The following is a 24,845-nucleotide window of genomic DNA, read 5'->3' as shown; positions in this document are numbered from 1 at the left end:
TATTTTTTCTTTTCTTTTTCTTTTTCTTTTTGATACTGAGTCTTGCTCTGTCACCCAGGCTGTAGTGCAGTGCACGATCTTGACTCACTGCAGCCTCCGCCTCCTGGGTTCAAGCATCTCCCCCTCCTCATTCTCCTAAGTAGCTGGGATTATAGGCATGCGCCACCACGCCTGGCCAATTTTTGTATTTTTAATAGAGACGGGGTTTCACTATGTTGTCCAGGATGGTCTCAAACTCCTGACCTCAAGTGATGCATCCTGCCTCGGCCTTCCAAAGTACTGGGATTACAGGCATGAGCCACTGTGCCTAGCCAGATTTTATTTTATGTTGTGGCAAATATATATAACAAAATGTATTAGAGTAACCACTTTTAAGTGTAGTTTTGTGGCATTAACTACATTCACATTACTGTGCAACTGTTACTACCATCCATCTCCAAAATCTTTTCATCTTCCCCAGCTGAAACCCTGCACCCGTTAAACACTAACTCCTCATTCCACCCTTCATCTAGCCCAAGGAAGCCACTATTCTACTTTCTGTCTCTAGGAATTTGACTACTCTAGGTACCTCAAATAAGTAGAATTATACAATATTTGTCCTTTTGTAACTGGCTTCTTTCACTTAAGCATAATGCCTCTAAGGTTCACCCATGTTGTAGCATGTTGCAGAATTTTGTTCCAAAAGGCTGCATAATATTCCATTAAATGTATATAGTACATATTGTTTATCCATTCACTTATTGATGGACACTTGTGTTGTTTCCGTCTTTTAGTTACTGTGACTAATGCTGCTATGAACATTGGTGAACAAATATCTCTTTCCTTTGGGTATATACCCAAGAAATGGAATTGCTGGATTATGTAATTTTATATTTAATTTTTTGGGGAACTTCTATTCCATTTTCCACAATGGCTGTCCCATTTTACATTCCTACCAGCGACATATAGCAATTTCTCCACATCCTTGCCAACACTGGTTAATTTTTGTTTTGTTTTGTTTTTATACTAGCCATCCTAAAGGTATGAAGTGGTATCTCATTGTGGTTTGATTTGCATTTCCCGACTGCGTAGTGATGTTGAGTATCTCTTCATGTGCTTATTTGGTCATTTGTATATCCTTCAATAAATGTTTGTTCACATCCTTGACTCATTTTCTAATCAGATTTTTTTGTTGTTGTTGTTTTTCTTGAGTTGTAGGATTTTAAATGTATCCTGGATATTAATACCCTATAATGTATGATTTTCTCCTATTCTGTGTGTTGCCTTTTCACTTTGTTGATAGTGTCCTTTGATGCACAGAGGTATTTATTTATTTATTTATTTATTTATTTATTTATTTATTTGAGATTGAGTTTTTCACTCTTGTCTCCCAGGTTGGAATGCAATGGTGCAATCACGGCTCACTGCAACCTCCACCTCCCAGGTTAAGGCAATTCTCCTGCCTCAGTCTCCCGAGTAGTTGGAACCACAGGCATGCACCACCATACCTGGCTAATTTTTGTATTTTTAGTGGTGACAGGGTTTTACCATGTTGCCCAGGCTGGTACCAAGCTCCTGGCCTCAAGTGATCTGTGTGCCTTGGCCTCCCAAAGTGTTGGGATTACAGGCGTAAGCCACCATGCTCAACCCAAAGTTTTTAATTTTGATGAAGTCCAGTTATCTATTTTTCTCTCTTTTTTTTTTGGTCTTTACATTTGGTGTCATGTCCAAGAAATCATTGCTTAATTTAATGTCATGAAGCTTTTCCCCCTGTTTTCTTCTAAGAGTTTTATAGCTTGGATTATACCTCCTATCCATATGAAATGTGTGTTTGGTCTGTTCAGCACATTTTGCTTTGGGTTCTGCTTTGCTTCCTTACCAGTGTGGAAAGTCCCAGTGGGCAAAGTACAGTATGGAATTGTGGCAGCTGAAAGAAGCAGGAGGCAGACAGGCAGATGGGGGCAAACTCTGGCCAGAGTGAGGGTGCTGAGAAAGTAAAGGGACAGAGCACAGGCTGAAGTCAGGAAGAATTGTCAAGATTTCTTTGTGAAAGCAAACACTCCCTTTCTCTAAAGTTCTGCATTTTTACTAACGGCTTGGGACTTCCTGGTGAATTATGCCATAGATTGTACTGTTCAGGGAGCAAGGGCTCTGTTGGCTAAGGACACAACTTTGTCCGTTTATGGCTCAAGTGTCTCTTGAGCTTAACATGAAGTAGAATTGCTACACTGTCAGGGCACATAGAGCAGCTCCATGCATATTATGCCATGAGAACAAAAGGATGACATTATTGACAATAATGGGGAAGTGGAAAAGCAGAATTGGTTTAAGGATGTTTAAGATATTTTAGATTTTTGATAAATATTCAAGGAAAAATGTTCTTTTATGTAGGAAATTAAATAAGCCCAGAGGGGTATAACCTCCAAGTCTAAAATTTAATAGGAAAAAAAGTCCTGAGTATAAGCTGAGTATTCCAATCAATTTATAAATTAATAAACATATTCACTCTTTCAATCATCAATCAGTATCAATTGTATGTCTATATTCTCTTAACAAATATTGATTACTTGTCTACTATAACCTACTATGTCTACTACATGAAAATCTGCAAAATTATTCCCTTCCCTCTCTGTTTTTGACTTCAGATCCCCACTCATGAGATGAGACTGACATTGTGTCCTAGAGTTAGGTAGCCTTTGTCAGGGCCCTTAAGACAATGATCTGGTATAGAATTTAAGACAGAGAGCCACTGAGACAAGAAGGCAAAATCCAGAACTGTTCAGGCCAATACAAGTCACTGGTTATTTTATTATAAACAAATGGCATTTTAAAAAGATGAATTTAATTTTAAAGCAAAAGCTATATTCAGCATAACTAATCTTCCTCTCTTTTTCTCTAGGTATCTTTAGGAGACAAGTATATATATTTTTAATTTTGTATAAGATCAGCTTATCAGAACAAAAATTTTGATGTGGCAAATCAAAGAGACAAACGTTTTTAGATTACTATAAATTTGTCTTTTTAAAAAGTCTATTTTTTAAGTGTAATTTTAGGTTCCCAGCAACATCAAAATAGAAATACAGAGAGTTCCCATATACTTCATGCTTCGCACACACATAGCCTCAGGATCAACATCCCCTGCCAGAGCTACCTTTGTTACAACTGATGAACCTACATTGACACATTATCATCACCCAGCCACCATAGTTATAACAAGGGTTTCTCTTGGTATTGTACATCCTATGGGTTGGAATGTATAATGACATGTATCCACTGTTACAGTGCCATACAGAGTATTTCAGTCCCCTAAAAGTCCTCTATGCTCCACCTATTCATCTGTCTCTCTCCATTAACCTCTGGCAAGCACTGATCTTTTTACTGTCTCCATAGTTTTGCCTTTTCCAGAAAGTCATATAGTTGGAATCGCATAGTATATAGCTTTTTCAGATTGCCTTCCTTCTCTCAGCAACATGAATTTAAGTCTCTTCCATGTCTTTTCATTATATGATAGCTCAGTTCTTTTCAGTGCCGAATGGTATTTCATTGCATGGATGAACTATAGTTGATTTATCCAGTTATCCAATGAAGGACATCTTGGTTGCTTCCAAGTTTTGGCAATTATGAATAAAGCTGATATATTTCTTTTTCTTTTTCTTTTTTTGAGATGGAGTCTCACTCTGTCATCCAGTCTGGAGTGCAGTGGCACGATCTTGGTTCCCTGCAACCTTTGCCTCCTGGGTTCAAGTGATTCTCCTGCCTCAGCCTCCTGAGTAGCTAGTATTACAGGCATGTGCTACCACACCAGCTAAGTTTTTATATTTTTGGTAGAGATGGGGTTTTACCATGTTGGCCAGGCTGGTTTCAAACTCCTGACCTCAAGTGATCTGCCTGCCTTGGCTTCCCAAAGGGCTGGGATTACAGGCATGAGCCACTGTGCCCAGCTGATATATATCTTTTAAAGTAATAAATGTTTGGAGATTATATATATATATATATATATCCTTGGATATGGTCTTCTCTCTTCTATGTATAGTCATACACTTGATGGTTTCATCTAGTTTTCCAACTTACATGTTGTGACTATTCTCAAATTTATATCTCATCGCAAACCCCTTTCTTCTGAAGTCTGTACTCATATATCCAAAGGCCTGCTTGATGTATCTACTTGGATGTCCAATAGACATATTGAACTCAATAGATCGAAAGCTGAACTCTTGATCTTCCCATCCATCCCCTGCTTTCAACCCGCCGTACTGTTTCATACTGCCAAATCTGTAGCTAGAATCATTCCGGAAGTAAGGGCAGGGCAATTCCCACAAGGGAGTCTCTCAAACCGTCTGGAGACGGAGCTGGTTAGGTTTCTAAAGAGAGAAGCACTGAAAGCCAGGTGACCAGTTCAAGGCATTTCTGGGGAAACTTACACAGAGTGCTGCAGCAATCCTTGGTGTGGAGAGTGAGGGGAAAGGGGTATTCTACGCAGGTATGCCTGCTGCCAGGGACTCAGAGCATGGGGTTTATATGAGGGTTTAAGGAATTTGACTCAGCTGGGGCCAGTTTCTTTCAGTGTTTTGGGCAACAGCCTAGATACCTTTATCAGCACCTGGGAATGTTTAATGCCTTGGAGTGAATCTGCTGGGAAAAACCTGCAGCTGGCTGGGTCACAGAATGGTCAAGGCACTCTGATTTTCAGTCAGGACACAGAAAGCAAGCAAGCATAGAGGAATGGAAGGAGGCAGAGGGTGGAACTATAACCTTTCCTGTGTCATTGATGTTAACTCCATCTTTCCAGTTGCTCAGGCCCCAAACACTGGAATCCTTGAATGCCTGCCTGCCTTCCTTCCTTCCCTCCTTCCTTCTCTTCCTTCCTTCCTTCCTTCCTTCCTTCCTTCCTTCCTTCCTTCCTTTCTCTCTCTCTTCCTTCCTTTTTTTTTTCTTTCCTTTCTTTTTTTTTTCTTTCCTTTCTTTCTCTTTCTCTCTCTCTCTCTCTCTCGGAGCCCATCAAAAAATCATGCAGCATCTTTGGTATGCTGTATATCCATAATCGGATCCAACTTCCTGCCCCTGCCAGAGCTACCGTCTGTTTTAAACCACCCTCATCTCTCACCTTTGGGAGGCTGTCATCGCCTCTTAAATAGTCTCCCTCTACCCCTGTTGCTAGTCTCAATACTGAAGCTTTGAGTTTTATTATCATTTTACTTTGAAATAAATACAAAGTTACAGAAAAAGTTGCAAGTTCAATACAAATAGCTTATGGAACCGTTTGAGCATAAATTGCTGATCTGATTCTCATCATTCCTCTCCTCCTGAATCCTTTAGTGTGTATTTCCTACAAACAAGGACACTGTCCTGTGTAACCACCATGCAACATTGAAATCAGGAAAGTAACAACGATGAATCTCCATTACTTAATCCTCAAACCACATCCAAGTTTCACCAATTTAGTCCCAATAATGCCTTTTGTAACAAAAGGATCAGTTCTACATCCCGGGTAGCACTTAGTTCTCATGTCTTTTTAGACCAATCTGTCCTTGACTCTTAAGACCTTGATGCTTTTGAATATCACAGACCAGTTATTTTGTAAAACTTTTCCCAATATGTGTCTGTCTCAGGTTTCCTCATAAATAGATCCAGATTATGCTACAGTGGCAGAAACATTACATAGTTAGCCATGTTTTTCTCGTTCTATAAGGGGGTACAAAACTTTAATTTGTTCTATTCCTGATGAGGTTCAATTTGATGTACTGGTTTCCACCTATTTTCTCCACCATAAAGTTACCATTTTCTTCTTTGTAATGAATGAATATTTTGCATGAAGTTACTTGGAAACTATGTAACTATTTCATTCCTCATCATACTTCAATTTATCCTTGTATCTATTTAAATTTGTATGGACTCAAGGTTTATTTTATTCCACTTTTCATTTAATGTTATCTGATGTTATTCATTTTATTATTTTATTCCTACTTTACTCATTGCTATCATTATTTTGATGTTTGAATGGATCCTAATTTGGCTAGAGGAAACCCTTTAAAGCTGGCATCTGTGTCCTTTTGCCCTGTCCCCATCATTCTTTGAACACTTTCTGGCTTCTGGCACAGTGAGATGTTCCAGGCCTATCCTATTCTTTCCCTGTCTGAGCCTTGGAATCAGGCATTTCTCCAAGGCATGCTGGTTCTTTTTCGTTGCAGCCCCTCCCCTACACAGACATCATTTCTCTTGCTCAGAGTTCTGCCTCTCTTCACCAGGTTGTTACTGCCTAGGATGACGTCCTTTCCCTGCTTGGGCTCTCACATCCCGTGCCAGGCTGACCCCACACAAGGATGCCTCCTCAAGCTGCTCAGGCAGAGTCCTTTGAACCAAAGTCAGATCATGTCACTTCTCTGGCTCAAAACCTCAGAATGGTTCCCATTAGTCCACGCAATATGCTGCAAGCATATTGTGACCGGATCATACCCTCTTTGCCTTTCCCATCTCCTTCTCTACTCTGTCTCCTTGCCGACACCAGCTCCCCTCCTGCCAGAGGACTTCTGCTCTTCCCCCGGTGAATGTTCTATCTCCAGAAAACGACTTAGCAGGCTGCTCCATGTCCTTAAGGTCTTTGTTGAAATCTCACATTTGCAGTGAGGCCTACCCTGACCCTCCAATATAATATTGCAAACTTCCCTTAACTTGGGTAAATATTTTTTTTCTTTCTGCAAAATGCATAGATGGACCTGTTTGGCAATGGGAGCTAATGCCCACAGGTCATGGGCCTAAAAGGAAGAGCAGAACCAAAAGAGATCTAAGCTGCTCTGTTCAAGAAAGAGAAGGGAGTTTAAAGTTTGCTTAGAGACCTCCTCAGGGAAGGGGTGAGGCCTCTGAGGGCAAGTAGCAGGATAAGATATAAACACGATTCCAGAGGTGATCTGGAAACATTTAAGAACAAAGGTGTCTGGTGCTCCAGTTGTTTGCTGGACATCGCAGCAGTGCAGCTGTCTTGTGGGGGTGCACTTAGTGTTTGACTTGCAGATTCAGAATTTGGTAGGAACAGCTCACTGAGGTGAAAGAAGCCAATGACAACATAGGCTTGCCTCCTGGGGAGGACACTGGTCATCTCACAGCATATGGAATGATGCGGGGTCAGGCTGCTGAAACAAGCTGTTAAAGGAAAGATTGACTCCAGAAGGCTGGAGGCTTTAGAGACTCTTATGCCACACTGGCTTCAACTATTTACTATTTTTTTTTTTAAAGGAAAAACATTGTATATAGTTTCAAAGCTCTCCATGTATCTTCCAATCCCATTCCTTTATCATTTCCCTTTCTCAGAGTGCTATGGTCTGAATAGTGTTTCCCCTGGAAAATTCATAGGTGGAAGCCTAACCACCAATGTAGCTGTATTTGGAGATGAGGCCTCTAAGGAGGCAATTCAGGTTAAATGAGGTCATAAGAATGGGTCCCTAAACTGATAGGGCTGGTTGCCCTATAAGGAGAGGAAGAAACACCAGAGCTCTCTTTGCCATGTTAGAATACAGTGAGAAGGTGACCATCTGCAAGCCAGGGAGAGTCCTCACCAGAAACTGTATCAGCAGAAACCTTGACCTTGAACTTTCCAGCCTCCAGAACTATAAGGAAATAAATCTGTGCTGCTTAAACCAGTCTGTAGTATTTTCTTATGGCAGCCTGAGCAGACTAAGGCACAGAGGTCAGCCCTATTCTGAATTTGGTGTTTATCAGCTCCAAGCAGGATTTATACTTTACTATATTTATCTAGAGCCGTGAACAAGGACTATGTAGGTTTTTTTTTTTTTTGTAGTTAAAAAAACTTTTATAATTAGTATCATGTTCTACATACATTGCATATTCTAAAAAGGTAGTCTATTTTCATCTCAACTCCTTTGAAAATTTCATGACAGTTATCAATTTTCCCACAGAAAAATGTACAATATTTTGTATACAACTTCCGACAGTTCATAAACCATGGAGCTCTATCTGAGCCCCAGAGGAAGAACCTTTGCCCTGGTTATATATATTTTTTGTTTTAGAATATTTATCCCACCATATTGCAAGGTCCCCAGTCATCTAGAACTAGAATCAATTAAGTCTATTATTCCATGCTTACTGCGACTGAGGAATGGACTCACATTTTAGAAAGGTTATCTCTCTCTCTCTCTCTCTCTCTCTCTCTATCTCTCTCTGAGACAGAGTCTCACTATGTTGCCTAGGCTGGAGTGCAGCGGCTTGATCTCGGCTCACTGCAACCTCCGCCTCCCGGGTTCAAGCAATCCTCCTGCCTCAGTCTCCCAAGTAGCTGGGACTGTAGGTGCCCGCCATCACGCCCAACTCATTTTTGTATTTTTAGTAGAGATGTGGTTTCACCATGTTGGCCAGGCTCGTCTTGAACTCCTGACCTCAGGTGATCTGTCTGCCTTGGCCTCCCAAAGTACTGGGATTACAGGTGTGAGCCACCATGCCTGGCTGAGAAAGGCTGTTTAGTCATAAAGATTGAGAGTAAAAATGATTTTCTTTTGAGTTACTGGAAAATTAAATTATCCACACACCCAATTCTTAAACTTTTCCAAATAATTGAGGTCTAGCAACAGAGAGTCACACAGTAGGAGTGTCAGCTTGATGAGAAGTATATGTGAGTTAATAGAAAATACACTTTATTTGACATAGTAGGAAGTATTTTAGCTATTACAAATAAACAGAACTAAAAAAGTCATGTTCCTGTAATGCAGTGCCTTGATTGTCATAATTTAATATCAAGTACCATCTTGTTTCCCTGTAAAATGTGAAGACACTTATGTACCTCCCTGAGAAATTGGAAAGCAATGGAGTAAAAAAAAAAAAAAAAAAACCCGGTGTGAAGTTTTTTGGAAAGGATGCCCAGCATAAGGATGTAATTGTTTTTTGGCTTGCTGGTTGGTGCCTCTGCACTGCACTTTCCTTCCCTCGGATAGTGACAGAATACTGTGAAAGACATTCAAGGCCAAGTGAACACTTACAAATGAATTACCACCTGCCATGAACACAGAAAGAAATATTGGTGTTAAATAGTGCTATTTGAGAACTCAAGTAGGGGAAAAGAGTGTGGAACCAATTGAGACCTGATGAGCCTCGCCAAGCTATAGAAAGACAAGGTGAAACTGTCCTGCAAACAGCAGCAGCAACAACAACAACAACAACAAAACCACAGGTCTGGAATGAAGTGGGATATTATCTGAGAGATTTACATCCTTTATTTGTGTTGAAATCTAGCATTGTCTAACTTTATTAAGAAGCACAGGAAGCTATGGAAACACATTCTGAGAATAACGGTGGAGCAAATCTTGAAAGAAAATGAAAAATGTTTAACTATCATAAAGTTGAGGAATAGAAGATAATATATATAAAGTAAAAGAAGACAGAATGAGAAGAGTGAGAGCAAAGGTAATTTTTAGATTTTTATAATACAAAGGAAGCAAAATGACAGAGAAGGAGAGGGAGAGGAGACTGAGTTGTTAATATGTGCAGGGAGATGGGCATTTCTAATATTATTCTAATAGGTGATTGCTAGGTTGCGTGGGCATGCACGCGCGCACACACACATACACACACACACATACACACACACAGATTGAGCTTCCCTAATTTAAAAATCTGAAATTCACAATGCTCCAAAATCCAAAACCTTTTGCACATTGGCATGAGATAGTGATACCTTTTCTTTCTGATGTTTCAATGTACACAAACTTTGTTTCATGCACAACATTATGTAAAATCTTGTATAAAATTACCTTCAGTCTGTGTGTATAAGGTATATATGAAACATGAGTGAATTTTGTGATTTGAGTTCCATCCCCAGGATATCTCATTACGTATATGCAAATATTCGAAAATCTAAAAAAATCCAAAATGTGAAACACTACTGAAATGCATTTTGGATAAGGGATACTCAACCTATATACATATATATTTTTCTTCTCTGATAGGATTTAGGAGAAGAGGTAACATTGATAGGATTTAGGAGGAGGGAAAGCGTGAAAATAGAAAAACCACATCTTGACTGATTCCTCATAAGGCTGGTCTTCTCTTAAGACTGTTATACTAGTCAGGGTTCTCCAGAGAAAAGAACCAATAGGATGTGTACATACAGAGAAAGAAATTTATTTTAAGGAATTGGCTAATGCAATTATGGAGCCTGGCAAGTTCAAAATCTTCAGATCTGATGTCCCAGGTGGAGTCTGAAGGCTGGTAGGTGGCAGGAAGAAGTTTGAAGGCCGTCAGGCGGGAAAATGTGCTTAGGAAGAGGGTCAGCTGTTTCTTCTACTCAGACCTTCAACTGATTGCATAAACCCCACCCACATTATGTAGGGCAATCTGCTTTACCCAGTCCACCGTTAATCTCATCCAAAACCTCCCTCACAGAAATACCCAGAATAATGTTTGACCGAATCTCTGAGCCCCCTGTGGCCCAGGGAAGTGTGTCAGCTTAAAATTAACTGTCACACTATGGTAGGTTGAAAAATAGCTTCCGAAGGAGATCCACCTCCTAATCTCTGGAACCTCTTACCTAACAGAGGAAAAAAAAAAAAAAAAAAAAAAAAGGCCCTCTGCAGATGCGATTGGGCTAAATATTTTGAGATGAGGAGATGATCCTAAATTACCCCAGATTTACCCTAAATGCAATTACATGTATTTTATAAGACAGAGGCAGAAGGAGATTTGACACACCCAGGAGAGGCAATGTGACCACAGAGACAGAGACTGGATGGGCACAACCACAAGTCAAGGAATGCCAGCAAGCACCAGATGCTGGAAGAGTCTCTGCTCGAACTTGGAGGAAGCATGGCCCTGCTGACACCTTGATTTCAATCCACTGAAACTGATTTCAGGCTTCCTGCTTCCAGAACTGTGAGAAGAGAGATTTTCTGTTGTTTTAAGCCTCCAAGTTTGTGTTAATTTGTTCCAGTGGCCACAGGAAACTAATACGGAGACCAAACAGAAAATCAGCCCAGATAATCACAAAGTGAGGGTATCAAAGATTATGCACAAGAGAATTTTTGAATGAGGGTTTTGAGAGTCAGAATCCTGGTGGGCTCCCCACCTATTAGCCTCTTTGACATCTGAGTAGTGTAACCATGTGGGTTTCCCACATGGAATAAGAAGTACATGAGAGGCTGGGTGCAGTGGCTCACACTTGTTATCCCAGCACTTTGGGAGGCTGAGGTGGGTGAATCACCTGAGGTCAGGAGTTCGAGACCAGCCTGGCCACTATGGTGAAACCCTGGCTCTACTAAAAATACAAAAAATTAGCCAGGCATGGTGGTGTGCACCTGTAATCCCAGTTACTTGGGAGGCTGAGACAGGCGAATCCCTTGAACCTGGGAGGCAGAGGTTGCAGTGAGCCGAGATCGTGCCATTCCACTTCAGCTTGCGCAATAAGACCAAAACTCCTTCTCAAAAAAAAAAGAAGTATATGAGAAAAGAATTAAGAATTTGTCCCGCCTTTTCAGTAGAATTGTAATTATATTTCAAAATAGTCAGGTAACCCAACTGATGAGGGAAAGCTCTTTTTTTAAAATACAGGCAGAAATAATTACAGGGTTAGCATATCACTAATTTTCAACCCCTAATTTTAAAAAAGTGGAGGCATGGATCAAGCAAGAATCATCAGTGGTCACAAAACCCATTAGATCAGTGATTGTGAAGGTTGGCTGCTCACTGCAATTACTGAGAAGCTTTGCAAACTGTTGACACCTATATCCTACCACCAGAGAGTCTGATGAAATTGGTCTGAAATGGTTTCTGGGCATCGAGATATTCAGGAGCTCCTAGGTGATTTCTAATGAGCGGCCAGGTTACAAACTACTGCATGAGGTGAAAGGAACTGGTTATTTACGTGCTGCCAGAATATCACTCCATAATCTCCTTTCTGAGCCTTGATTTTTCTCATCTATAAAATGAGAACAATAATACCTATTTTAGAGTGAAATTGTTGTAAGGATGAAATAAACTAATGAATGCAAAGTGCTTAGGGAAAAGACCTGGCACACAGGAGGCGCTTCTGCTTTAGGCTCCAACCATCTTCCTGTCAAACTGCTGTTAGCAGTAACCTTCTCCTGCCGATGAGATAGTCTGCCTCGTGCCCTCAGTATGCAAAGAAATACTGGCATATACATTGTTATTTGATTTCTTCTCTCTGAGGGCTTCTCCAAAGTCTAAAACCCAAATTGCCTAGATGAGAAGATGAGGAGAGCAGTGTCTATGCATGAGATGTGTCCTGTGATCTCCACCTCATCCCTGAGTTCTGTCCTCCTGCCGAGCTTGCAAACTCCCATTCAGACTGTATTTTCCCCCCATCCCTGTAGGACTCATTCCACATCAGCTTGTTTCATTAAACAATCATTTATTGAGTATTCATTAGCATTATTCTAAGCACTGGAGAAACAGTGCAATGGACACAATACTTGTACTCATGGATTTGATCCTCAGGGAAGTGACAGACAGCAAACTCAAAAACAAGTAAATATCTAGAGTAATTTTAGATGAGTCTTTTTTTTTTTTTTTTTTTTTTTGAGGTGGAGTCTTGCTCTGTCGCCCAGGGTGGAACACAGTGGTGTGATCCCGGCTCACTGCAACCTCTGCCTCCTAGGTTCAAGCGATTCTCCTGGCTCAGCCTCCTAAGTAGCTGGGATTACAGGTGCACACCACACACCCGGCTAATTTTTGTATTTTACCATGTTGGCCAGGCTGGTCTTGAACTCCTGACCTCAGGTGATCCATCCGCCTCGGCCTCCCAAAGTGCTGGAATTATATGTGTAAGCCAGCGTGCTCGCCAATTTTAGATAAATCTTGAGAAGAAAATAAAACACAGCCATTGGATAGAGCTTTTTTTTTTTTTTTTGTAGAGGAGATATTCCAACTGAAGAGAATAAAGAGATGGGAGTCACACGCTTTTCAGGCGGAGGCAACAGCAGATGCAAAGGCCAAGGCTAGAGTGAACTTGGGATGTTTGAAGGAGTGAAAGAAGGCCTGTGTGACTGGAGCTGTGTGGGGAGAGATGAGATCAGAGAAGGAAGCAAGAGTTAGATCATGCAGGGCCATGGTAAGGAGTTGGATTTTATTCTATTGGAATGAAAAGCTACTGAAGAACTTTCACCCAGAGAGCAAATGCCCTGATTTTCACTTTAGAAAGATGGTTCTGACTACTGTGTGGGTAACTGGCCATAGAGGGACAACAATGGAGTTGGGCCGACTAGTGGGAGGTCGTCATAGTAGTTTACGAGAGATAATGGTCATTTGGGTTAGAGTTATAGCAATGGACATAGTAAGGACTGGCAGGATGTGTGCAATATGTTAGAGTTGAACAGCAGAACTTCCTAACTGTAAGGGAACAAGAAGAATCAAGAATGGGCTGGGCACAGTGACTCAGGCCTGTAATCCCAGCACTTTGGGAGGCCAAGGTGGGTGGACCACTTGGGGTCAGGAGTTTTAGAGCAGCCTGGCCAATATGGCAAAACTTTGTCTCTACTAAAAATACAAAAATTAGCCAGGTGTGGTGGCACATGCCTGTAATCCCAGCTACTCGGGAGGCTGAGGCAGGAGAATGGCTTGAACATGGGAGGTGGAAGTTGCAGTGAGCTGAGATGGTGCCACTGCACTCCAGCCTGGGTGACAGAGACTCTGTCTCAAAAAAAAAAAAAAAAACAAGGAATCAAGAATGACCCCTAGATTTTTAGCTAAGCAACTGGTAACTTGTGGTGTCATTTAATTAGATGAAAAAGAATTTAAGAGGAGTGGGTTTTGGAGAAGAAAAAAATAATTTTGTTTTGGTCAGGTTAAGTTGAAAATGCTTATGTTATGACCAATTGGAAAGATCAAGTAAACAATTGATGTGCAAGTCTGAAACTCAGAGAGATCCGGGCTTGAGTCATAAGTTCGAGAATCATTGGCCTATTAGATAGTATTAAAGCCATGGGAAAGAATTTGGGTGGGGAAGAAAAAAGGTCCGAGGACAGAGACCTGGGGCAGCCCAACATGTAGGGTGACAAGCGTCATAATCGTGGCCTAGAACCCTCTGCACCTCCTGGGCTTGCTATCTAATGCTACCCACGTTCTTGGCCCACATCAAAGGAGGAGCTCTCCCTATTTGTCCCAGTCAACACTGATTTTGCCTTTATCTCAATCCCAGCTGCTCTTCCAATCTGTCTCCCTCACTGTAGCACTTAATCACACATGGCGCTTTGCTTGGGGACTTTATCTCTTTGGTGTGCATTAGTCTTGATTCCACAGCTAGCTTTCTGCCTCCAGGAGGGCAGTGAACATGCTTAATAAATGTCTGTATCACCTTCAAAATCTAACAGAGAACTATAACGTGCTCAGAAACACATGCTGATTGATAGGGTAATGCAGTTTGGGAAATGCCCCATGAGACCATGTTGCCACGCTGTGTTTGTGACCCCCATATCTGGCACACCCCCTTCCATGGTGGTGCCACCCAGGCAGGCATAAAGCATTGTCTCCACTATGGGAGATGAAATAAGCACCAGAAAACCTCCTAGCAAGTCAGGTGGGCAAAGCAAAGCACAAAGAAGTGAAATTACTTTCTTGGTAAATAGACATGTACAAACAAACAGGAACAAAACACCACAGCACAAACAAAATCCAGTCTCCATTAGAAGGGAAAAGGTCTTCAGCACTCACTCTCAGAGGCTGAGCATAAGATCTATTTGTTGAATGAGGCAAGCCAATTTGAACACTAAATAGAGCCAGCCCCCATTGCATTTGCAGAACACTGACATTTCTGAAAAGTATGTGGCTGAGTGTGCTGTCTGTGCTTTTCTTTCTTGCTTGAATATTGCAAGTTGCCTGCTGCTTAAAGAGCTGTTGGATCATCATTAGCTGTGGACAGAATGCCAACTCCTTACAGCCTTCTCAAAGCCTGTCCAGAGTCCGATCAACAGCACAAAAAGACAAAGAAGCTTGCAGGCACGGAGGACAGAGAAGGAGGAAAATGGAAGGGAAGCAGTGCATTGAATCCAGAGAACAAAAACAGAAACCCGTAGCAGCAGATGTCAGTGAGGAAGAATACGAAAATGCTGATGAATGGAATGGAGCTGAAACTATCAGAAACAAAGAAAAGATAAGAATATTGTAAAAGGAACAGAAAAGCCCAAAATAGAGCATGAATCAAAGACGAGAGAATGAATGGAAAAGTAAGAAAAAAACAGGTGAAGTGCGGGTTAGTGGGAAAATTATACACAAAAGTGGAAAAAAGAATAACTCTTTTAAGGGTATATTTTGCAATACGTCAGGGCCTTTGGAATACTTGACCAAGAATGTTGAATAATAATGACTTTACAGAATTAGACTTAATACATTATTAAGGAACTTTAGTGGTATAGCACATGGTTAAACTTATTTGAAAAATCAGAAAAATTAAACAGAACACAATTTGCATAATACATGAAAGCCGCAGGGAAGGAGTTGTTTTCTGTTACTGTGATGAATACATTCGTAATAACATGTAGGTGCTTAGGGCAAACAGGGAGTTGTCACTGATAGTTCTACTAGCAACGAGACAGAGATATAGACCATGTGGTGTACAAAAGCTAATGTGAATACCAAAATTCAGAAAGGAAAGAAGTGGTTTCTTTCTGAGGCCTGTGTTACAGGAAGAATTTTTAAAACATTTATCATAGTCACATTCATAACACTGTAGCATATAAAGTTGGAAAGTCTCTTATGAACATTGTTCATTCTCTGGCTATAAATGCAAATCCTAATATCTAACATAGTTTGAAGATTTGACAATGATAAAAACAGGTTTATAAAAGCTAAAATGCCTTGCTACTATCATCGAGAGTCCAGCCAGTTTTGAGTGACAGATGAACACCGATGTATCCAGTCTGCCTAGTGTCATCAATCCGGACAGGAGCAAGGTCCTTGTAAGTCCTACTCACAGACCCTTTAGACTGCTATGGGTGAGAGGGGAAGTCCTTTTGATGCTTTCCTGGTGAATCACATCAAGGAGGGTGGGGAAAAGATGGGATCATTGGCCACAAACAAAATAGTTGTCTTGTTTCACCCAAATATTACTTGTAGTCCCTCTTGGCATGACTGAAATTAAGAAAAGTATCATGAAAAGTCTTTGATTTGAGATTTAGGATAGTTAGCAGCAGTGTCTGCCCACCCTCTCACTCTGATAAGCAAAGGGGCTTGTTCAGTGGCCAAGTTTAGACCCCATAGTACACTGATCTACAGTCTGCCTCTAAGGTTCCTGGGAACTCTTATTAGGTGTCCATGTCAGGTTCAGTGTAGACTCTGGGTAAGGTTACCCTAAAATATGGAGAACATAAGCCATGGCTTTGGGCTTGTTTAGGAAGCTCCGAGGGGCCTGGGGAGGTGGGAGTTGGTACCTTGCGAGTGACTCATAATCCTGAAAAAAAAGTCACTTCTCAGTAGCTCTGGATCAGGTTTTGGCTCAGAACAATGAAAGACCCTAGAATGGGACTGCAGCAAATGTGGGGTTCCCAGCTACTCCTCAGCAGTGTTGATCATTCCCATGGCCATTTGCTAAAGGAAACGATTGGGGTAGGGAAGTTTACATATTTCCTCCTTAGAATTTGGGAATCAGAGTATCCATAACAGAGGAAATAATATAAGTAAATGCGAGACCCCAACAGAAGGCCTGTGTGACATGCTTCCACCTTTTATTGAGAAACAGTTGCACTAAACTTAAACAGAGGGGTTAAAGGTCTTGCTCAAGGTTGCAGCCAATCAGAGGGGAAGCCTTACTCTCTTCTCTCCATGAAACTTCATTCCTTCTCTACAACCCACACTATTTTATGCCCTCACAGGACAAAAAGGGATCCACAAGAGAATGCCCCTTAAATCCCACCCTTGACCCTTGGCAGGTGGCCCCTCTCTATTGCACTTTACTTAACAACTTATCCTTTCAGACGTGGCCTCTACTCCTTCTCCCAGGGTGTAAGGCAGTGAATGGGGCACTTTCTGTAGAGACTGAGCAGCCCAGCAAGGCTTTTTATCAGAGTGCAGGGAAGTTGTGTTTGAAATGACGCTACACTTGTCTTAATAGGCACGACCCTTACTCCTGGGACACATTTTTCACTGTCATGTCTGCCTGGTAGCCTGAATTAAGTAAGTGATTCATTTGAGTTTCTCACATTCTCTCTTTCATGACCAGAAGAACCCGTGGGTCATTTATAGTTTGGATCGGGCCCCTCTCATCCTTTATTTATAAAAAAGCATGAACACGCTCCCTGTTCACAGGGATGCCTGGTTCGCTTTCACCCCATTTCCTTTTGTTCACAAGGTCAGTATTTTTGTCTTTTCTCCTCGCATAGATTATTTTTGTACATATCCAATGAAAAGGAAGCTCAAAGATGACCTTTAAGGGCCCTCATCACTTTATGGCTTATTAAAGCCCGTGCAGCTTTGTCCTTTGTCCACCTCTCGTGTGGCCCGGAGTGTTTTTCTCTGAAAAGTACAATGACAGGAAGTGGATTTTGGCTTACTATTAAGACAAGTCAATAGCAGTTATAGATGCCTGAAAAATAAATGAGTTGTCTCCAGAATTAGTGAACATCTCAGCCTTTGAGGTGTGTAACTAACATGCAATGGGCAGTGGCCATGTGTGAGAGATAATATCATATGGGATTCTTGTATCAGATTAGGGGGTCACTCAACAATAGCAAACATTTGAGTACTTTTTATGCTAGAGATAAGGAAAGCAAAGATCAGTGAAGGAGTCTAGCAGGGTTGGCTTAGAAGGCCCCTCAAGTGCCTTTCAACTTCACACTGTATCTAGATGCATTAAGATACCACCTCAGAAAAGTCTTCGATGCAGCTTGTTTCTTAGAGTTGTTTACCTGGAGTGATCAGAAAAGTTAGAGATAACTTTTCTGAAGCTTTAAAAAATAGAAAAAAGAAAATAGGTTCAAAAAGGTGAATTATTTTTTTCCCGAGAACACACAGCTAGTCATGTTGTTGATTTAAAAAATAGACATGCTCCATGGATTGCAGAGTAGGAAGAACACTTTTGGCATGAGAGTGTTTTAAATTTCCCTTTTGACCATGGTGGAAATTCCTACTTCTGTAGTTGCTATTATAGGTGCAGTTTAGGAAAGGGCCTAATTTTTCTCCTCTGTGTAACACTCTGATTCATGAGATGGGAAGAAAGGGTTGGTGTGGAATGGGTTTCTGTTAAGACCTCAGATGCATCACCGAAGAGCAAGTAGTATAGCAACAAACAGGAAGGCACTCAGTTGTTTCCGTGGTATGACTTAAGGGCCTGCCATGGTTACAACTCCATATATCAATGTCACTCATCTTTTCATAGGAAGAGTTTCATGGCTTTCAGCCCTAAGTTGTTTGTAGTCTTAAAGAGGTCTCTATTTAAACACCATGGTTAATGTAGCTAATTCTATCAGTTGATACTGTAGTCTTCAGCACTTTGAATATCTTTTGTGTGCCCAGCCCATAATGACTTCATTTAATTAACTAGCTGATAGATAACTGAGAGAAAGGCTTTGCAGGGAATGGGATGCTAACTACATGCCTTGAGATTGGGTACCAGGATGATTAGGAGGATGAGCTTTGAATTTAGGTAACACTGGGTTCTCACATCAATGCTGCCACTTATTAGTACTATGACCTTGGGAAAGTTAGTACATGAGCCCAAGTTTCCTTATCGTAAAATAGGAATAATATGTATTTATTTATTTATTTATTTTTGAGACGGAGTCTTGCTCTGTCGCTCAGGCTGGAGTGCAGTGGCCGGATCTCAGCTCACTGCAACCTCCGCCTCCCGGGTTCACGCCATTCTCCTGCCTCAGCCTCCCGAGTAGCTGGGACTACAGGCGCCCGCCACCTCGCCCGGCTAATTTTTTGTATTTTTAGTAGAGATGGGGTTTCACCGTGTTAGCCAGGATGGTCTCGATCTCCTGACCTCATGATCCGCCCGTCTCGGCCTCCCAAAGTGCTGGGATTACAGGCTTGAGCCACCGCGCCCAGCCAGGAATAATAATAATATCCCTTAGGGTTATTTTGGGAGTTGGTGGTACCAGGCACATACCATAAGTGTCAATTATTTCTGCTATAACACTAGAATTGAAGAAAGGGACTGGAATAAGGGAGAGAGAAGACACCAGAGAAAACATGCCTACAAAACACGTTTGTCCAACATCAGCTTTATCCAGGTTATCTTATCTCCCAAGGGAAAATTGGGTCTCAGAAAGAAGGCCAGGGAAACAGCCCTGCAAACTCTATGGTAAAGGTCTTCCCTCGGAGTCAGCTCTTGGAGGACAGGGAGTATGTGCTATTTAATGTTCGACACGTACCACAGGAAACCTCCTCCTGGTTTCATTTTTCCTCCTTACCTCGACCTTCCTGCACTTCACACTTCAACCATTTGGAATTTCTAATCTCCACATAATGACACATGTCATTCTTCTCCTTGGGAAACATTCTTGGCTGATTACTTCTAACTTGAATGTTGGGTCTCAGCTTTGATGTAACTTCCTCTGGGAAGCACCCCTGCCCCACTAGACTGAGCTGAATGCCCCTCCTGTGTGTTTCCCCACATCATCTGCCTGAGAATTCATACCACTCATTATGATTGCTTGTTCATGTCTGTCTTCCCCTCTAGGTTGTGGTCAGAGAGAGCAGAGACCACATCTGGTTTACTCTCCGTAATATCCCCTGATCACCACCTAGCATAAGTGGTAATGAAGAGGAATTCCATAAATACTAAATAAGCAAGTGAATGAATGAGTTTTATGCTGAGATTTAGGTGAGGGGATTTATGCTAACATTTCTACTCTGATCTGAAAAGATCCTTGTTAAGACAATATTATTATTATTCCTCCTTTCCTTGTAGAAACTGTCTACAGATAATTTACACCTCAAAACACGAAGGGCTTTCCTTGTAGTTAAAGACAATGCGGTTAGGGGCCATTTCTGCTTACCACACTTATGGTTTGACCAGGATCTTGGTGCTTTATCAGCTAAAGAAGAATGTGTATATGATAACAGTTGTTGGGGTATAGGTGTCTTCCAAATCGTGTTGAAAAATACAGCATTAAATCTCTGTGAAAGGAAAACCAATTTGAGTTCCTTCTCAGCTGGAACCTATTTGTACTATTTTAGGTACAAAAGACTCTCAATTACTTTCCCCTTCATTGGGACTTTTCTGATTTAGCATGTGACCTCCTCTCAATCAGTGGTTAAACATGGGGTGACCATGTATTCATCATTTAAACCAAAGCACTTCTGAGTTCCAGCCCGTGACTTGAGCCTGAGAACAGTTCCTCTTTGTGTTGTGTGTTCAACAAATGAAAGGGGAATCACAAGCCTGACTTCCTCTAGAACAGAGGATTGGAAGGGTGAGCTTACTAATATGTAGTTTACATTACACGTGGGGGTTAAAAACCTCAGTCCAGTTGCTGTGCAATTGGGCTTTGGAATGGAAGAAAACAACATGTGGAGGTGTGCACTTTATTTTTCCACAGAAAAAGAATTCATTTTGAAATGGTTTCAAGCTTAAACAGAACATTTCCAAGTACAAAGATCTCCCAGATTCCTCTCATCCAGTTCCTCAACTGTTAATATTTCACTGCATTCCCCTCCCCCTTTCTCTATTGTATAATTTATAAAGAGGAGGGGAAAGTCCACTGTTGTTCCTAATACCATGGGTGCAGTATCAGCAGGAGGACTTGGCAAACAACCCAACAAGAAGGGCTGGAAATTGGAGAACAAAAGTATTTTCATAGGCAAATTCCATATGCTGGGCATTGTGCTAGCTGCTTTGCAAGCATTACTTCTTTAAGTACCTGGAGGACTCCATTGAAGATTATGATCATTGGCACTCTACAGATGAGGAAGCTGGGGCTCAAAAGGGATTAGAAACTTGCCCAAGGTCACAAGACCAGGAAAGTGATGCACCTGCGTGTACCATTTTAAAGCTTCTTTCCATGACAGCTTGCCTCGTCACTGTAAAAAGAACATTCAATTGGGGATAAGAGGGTCCAGCCCAGTTCTAAATCTATGTTATCTTCAGCAAGCAACTTACCTTTATAGAGATTCAGTTCTTTCAACTGTAAAATGAGGGAGGCTGGACTAAATTAGCCTTAAGATTTTTTCCAGCTCAAAACTGAATAATTTAATAAGTGCAATATGTGGCCGGGCGCGGTGGCTCAAGCCTGTAATCCCAGCACTTTGGGAGGCCGAGACGGGCGGATCACGAGGTCAGGAGATCGAGACCATCCTGGCTAACACTGTGAAACCCCGTCTCTACTAAAAAATACAAAAAACTAGCTGGGCGAGGTGGCGGGTGCCTGTAGTCCCAGCTACTCGGGAGGCTGAGGCAGGAGAATGACGTGAACCCGGGAGGCGGAGCTTGCAGTGAGCTGAGATCCGGCCACTGCACTCCAACCTGGGTGACTGGGTGACAGAGTGAGACTCCGTCTCAAAAAAAAAAAAAAAAAAAAAAAAAAAAAGAAAATAAGTGCAATATGTTTGCCAGGCTCACTGACAAAAGTACATTGAATATATTAGTGTCTACCATAAGAATAGGAGACTTAGAGCTTGGGATTTAGAGCTTATTTAATTCAGCAGCGAACTAGTTAATTTCTTCTATCTGTTGGGTTGTTGTCCATTGGTAGGCTATTTAAAGCATCTGCCTGCCCTTGACCTTTTGCTACCTTTTGCCCTACCCTATAGCAGTTGGGTGTTCACTCCTCACATCGTAGGAGTTGGGATAATTCTGAGGGATAGGGGTGGAGATTGCCTCTGCTGGGGGAATTGAAGGAGTAGACTGAAATCCAGTTGGTTTTGAAATCATCCTTGGTTTGAAATCATCCTTGGTAACCTGGTAGTCACTCTGTGTACAAGTTTCTTTAGACAGTTCATTCCATCTTCAAAGAGTTCTATATTATTCAAAGAGTACTATATTAAAAACACCCTCTTCCTAAATATTTGGCTGTCATTCAGGGACTGGAGTATGTATACCCACAGAGTTATGCAATGGTGCTTCAAGAGGCCCCCCAAACAAGCTATATGATAAATATAGCTCTTGAAGGGCAGATCCTAGAGTTTCAAAAATTTTTATATAAATATATTTTTATATATTACAAAATATACAATTACAAATATATATATAAAAACATATATATTTGTATTTATTTATTTATGGAATGCCATGGTACAATCATGGTTCACTGAAGCCTCAAAATCCTGGGCTCAAGTGATCCTCCCACCTCAGCTTCCTTAGTAGCTGGTACCACAGGTGCATGCTACCACACCTAACTATAATCAGGGGTCCTGTTTACACCTCCCCAAGGGTCGGAAATGATACACATGCCTGTAATCCCAGAACTTTGAGAGGCGGAGGCTGGAGGATTGCTTAAAGCCAGGAGTTTGAGACCAGCTTGGGCAACAAAGCAATAAACTGTCTCACAACACAAAAAAATTTAAAAATTAGCCAGGTGTGGCGGTATGCGCCACCCACCCTCCCAGCTACTCAGGAAGCTGAGGTGGGACAATTGCTTGAGGCCAGGAGTTTGAGGCTTCAGCGAATCATGACTGTGCCACTGCACTCAAGCCTGGGCAACAGAGCGAGACCCTGTCTATATTTTTTAAGAATCTATGTCTATATCCAATCTATATCTATCTGTCTATCTCAAAAGGCAGATACATATAAAACCTAACATAAACACTACTGTCTTATGAAGCAGAATTTAAAAGTGCCATGATTTTTTTAATGTAAAAATCTAAGAACTCCCAACAATCTTACTATTGCCATGAATTCTTTTGTTTCCAGGGATCTGGAAGTAATTACTATCTTCCTTCTGTCATTAAGGATCCCAGAGTGAGAAAGTTTGAGAGGTGGTGATATTTTAAAAGTATGACATAGTGCCTAGTATTATGTGTTCAAAATAAAGCCATTATTGTTGCCATTGTCATATCTAGCTCAATTCTCTTTTGATACAATTTCCTAACACTGCCTCTTAGTTTTTCGATGTTGTTTTATTTCTTTCCAACAGGAATCAATTCAGCATTTGATACCCGGTGAAGGCAGAGCCAACCCTCTCTCATTTTTTTCTGAATCTGTCCATTGGTTCTGAATCCCATAGGTTCCAAACCTATGATTTGGGAAGATGGTAACTCTAAGGTCATCAACACATGACAAACATGTGACAGCAGCTAATCTATACTTTCTATGTCTTCTGAGACTTTTTCCTTCTGATTACATATTCTTAGTTTCTTCAACTCTTCTTTAGATAATACCATGTTTAGATTCTCTCACTGTACTGGTCTCCTCTTCAAAAGTTACTCTGGTTTATCTATATCTCTTTCAAAGAACTGATTCAATAGTACTAAGAAACTTTTTATTCCAGTTGTATGCCTTCTATCAGAGGTTGATTAGCCTCAAGAGGGGCAGATAGAGAGAGGCACATGGAGAAATCATATGCATCTTACTGAATTTACTCACTAGTAATAATTGGGAGGCCAGGCATGGTGGCTCACCCCTGTAATCCCAGCACTTTGGAAGGCCAACTCGGGCAGATCACCTGAGGTCAGGAGTTCAAGACCAGCCTGGCCAACATTGCGAAACCCAGTCTCTACTAAAAATACAAAAATTAGCCAGATGTGGTGGCATATCCCTGTAGTCTTAGCTACTTGGAAGGCTGAGGCAGGAGAATCACTGGAATTCAGGAGGCAGAGGTTGCAATGAGCCGAGAATGTGACACTGCATTCCAGCCTGGGTGACAGAGCAAGACTCCATCTCAAAAAAAAAAAAAAAAAAAAAAAAATTGGGAAATGTAACCTAAACTATTAAATAACTGGAGTTATTTGCTGTCCAACATTCATTTTTCCTCCCTTCCTCCCTCTTTTCCCTCCCCCCTCCCTCCCTCCATTCCTTCCCTCCTTCCTTCCTTCCTTCCTTCCTTCCTTCCTTCCTTCCTTCCTTCCTGCCTGCCTTCCTTCCTTCCTGCCTTCCTTCCTTCCTTCCTTCCTTCCTTCCTTCCTTCCTTCCTTCCTTCCTTGTTATCTGACTTCCTTTTAAGGAATTTCCTCTTTCCCACTGGGTATTGTCTGTTGGGACTATAATCAGGGGTCCTATTTACTCCTCCCTGGTGGTTGGAAATGATACAAGCTAAACCAATCTGCTGTTCCCTCCTTGGAATTCAAATACTGAGCAGAAGAACAATGATGTTGAAAATTACTGGATTCCCATCCCATCCTAGCAGGGCTTCTTGGTCATACCGTTCTTGCTACAAGCCATTTTTGTTGTTCCTGGTTCTAGTCTTTCATCGCCTCTGACCTCACGTCCTCCTGATACATTTATTTTGTTTAAGATAGTTGAGTCACTATCTATTGCTTATAAACAAATAGCCCTAACTAATGCAACTGTTGTACATAGTGGTGTGCTTGTCCACTATATAAATACTTCTACAATATATCTCCCTAATGGTTTCTACAATACTTATTCACACAAGTTAAAAAATTACAAGCAATCTCCTGCCTTTTGATTTGACGACAATGTGCTATATGTCTTTATTTCTAGGAGGCTAAATCCATTTAGAGAAATCTGGACTTGTTTTCATCTTCCTCTCCTTCCAACCATATGATTTTATAATTTTTACTGAGAAAGTCAATTAAGAAAGCATCTAGTTTTGCCTGAACATAAAAGATTAGTGAAAAGCCCACTTGTCTGCTTTTTATCTTTTATTTGTTTTGAGGTGGGATGTTACTCTGTCCCTAGGCTGGGGTGCGGTGGTGTGATCGTGGCTCACTGCAGCCTAGACCTCCCCAGGCTCAGGTGATCCTCCCACCTCAGTTTGTATTTTCAGTAGAGACGGTGTTTCACCATGTTGCCCAGC

General features: G+C 41.3%; 1 long non-coding RNA gene across 1 annotated transcript in view; it reads left to right on the top strand.

The window, feature by feature from the left end:
- Positions 1-24,845, top strand: part of LOC111539988 — a 131,596-nt gene that overhangs the window by 39,526 nt on the left and 67,225 nt on the right. The window lies entirely within an intron of this gene.

This window comes from Piliocolobus tephrosceles, chromosome 13 (assembly GCF_002776525.5).
Source record: "Piliocolobus tephrosceles isolate RC106 chromosome 13, ASM277652v3, whole genome shotgun sequence".
NCBI lineage: Eukaryota > Metazoa > Chordata > Mammalia > Primates > Cercopithecidae > Piliocolobus > Piliocolobus tephrosceles.
This window is presented reverse-complemented; position numbering and strand designations above follow the sequence as displayed.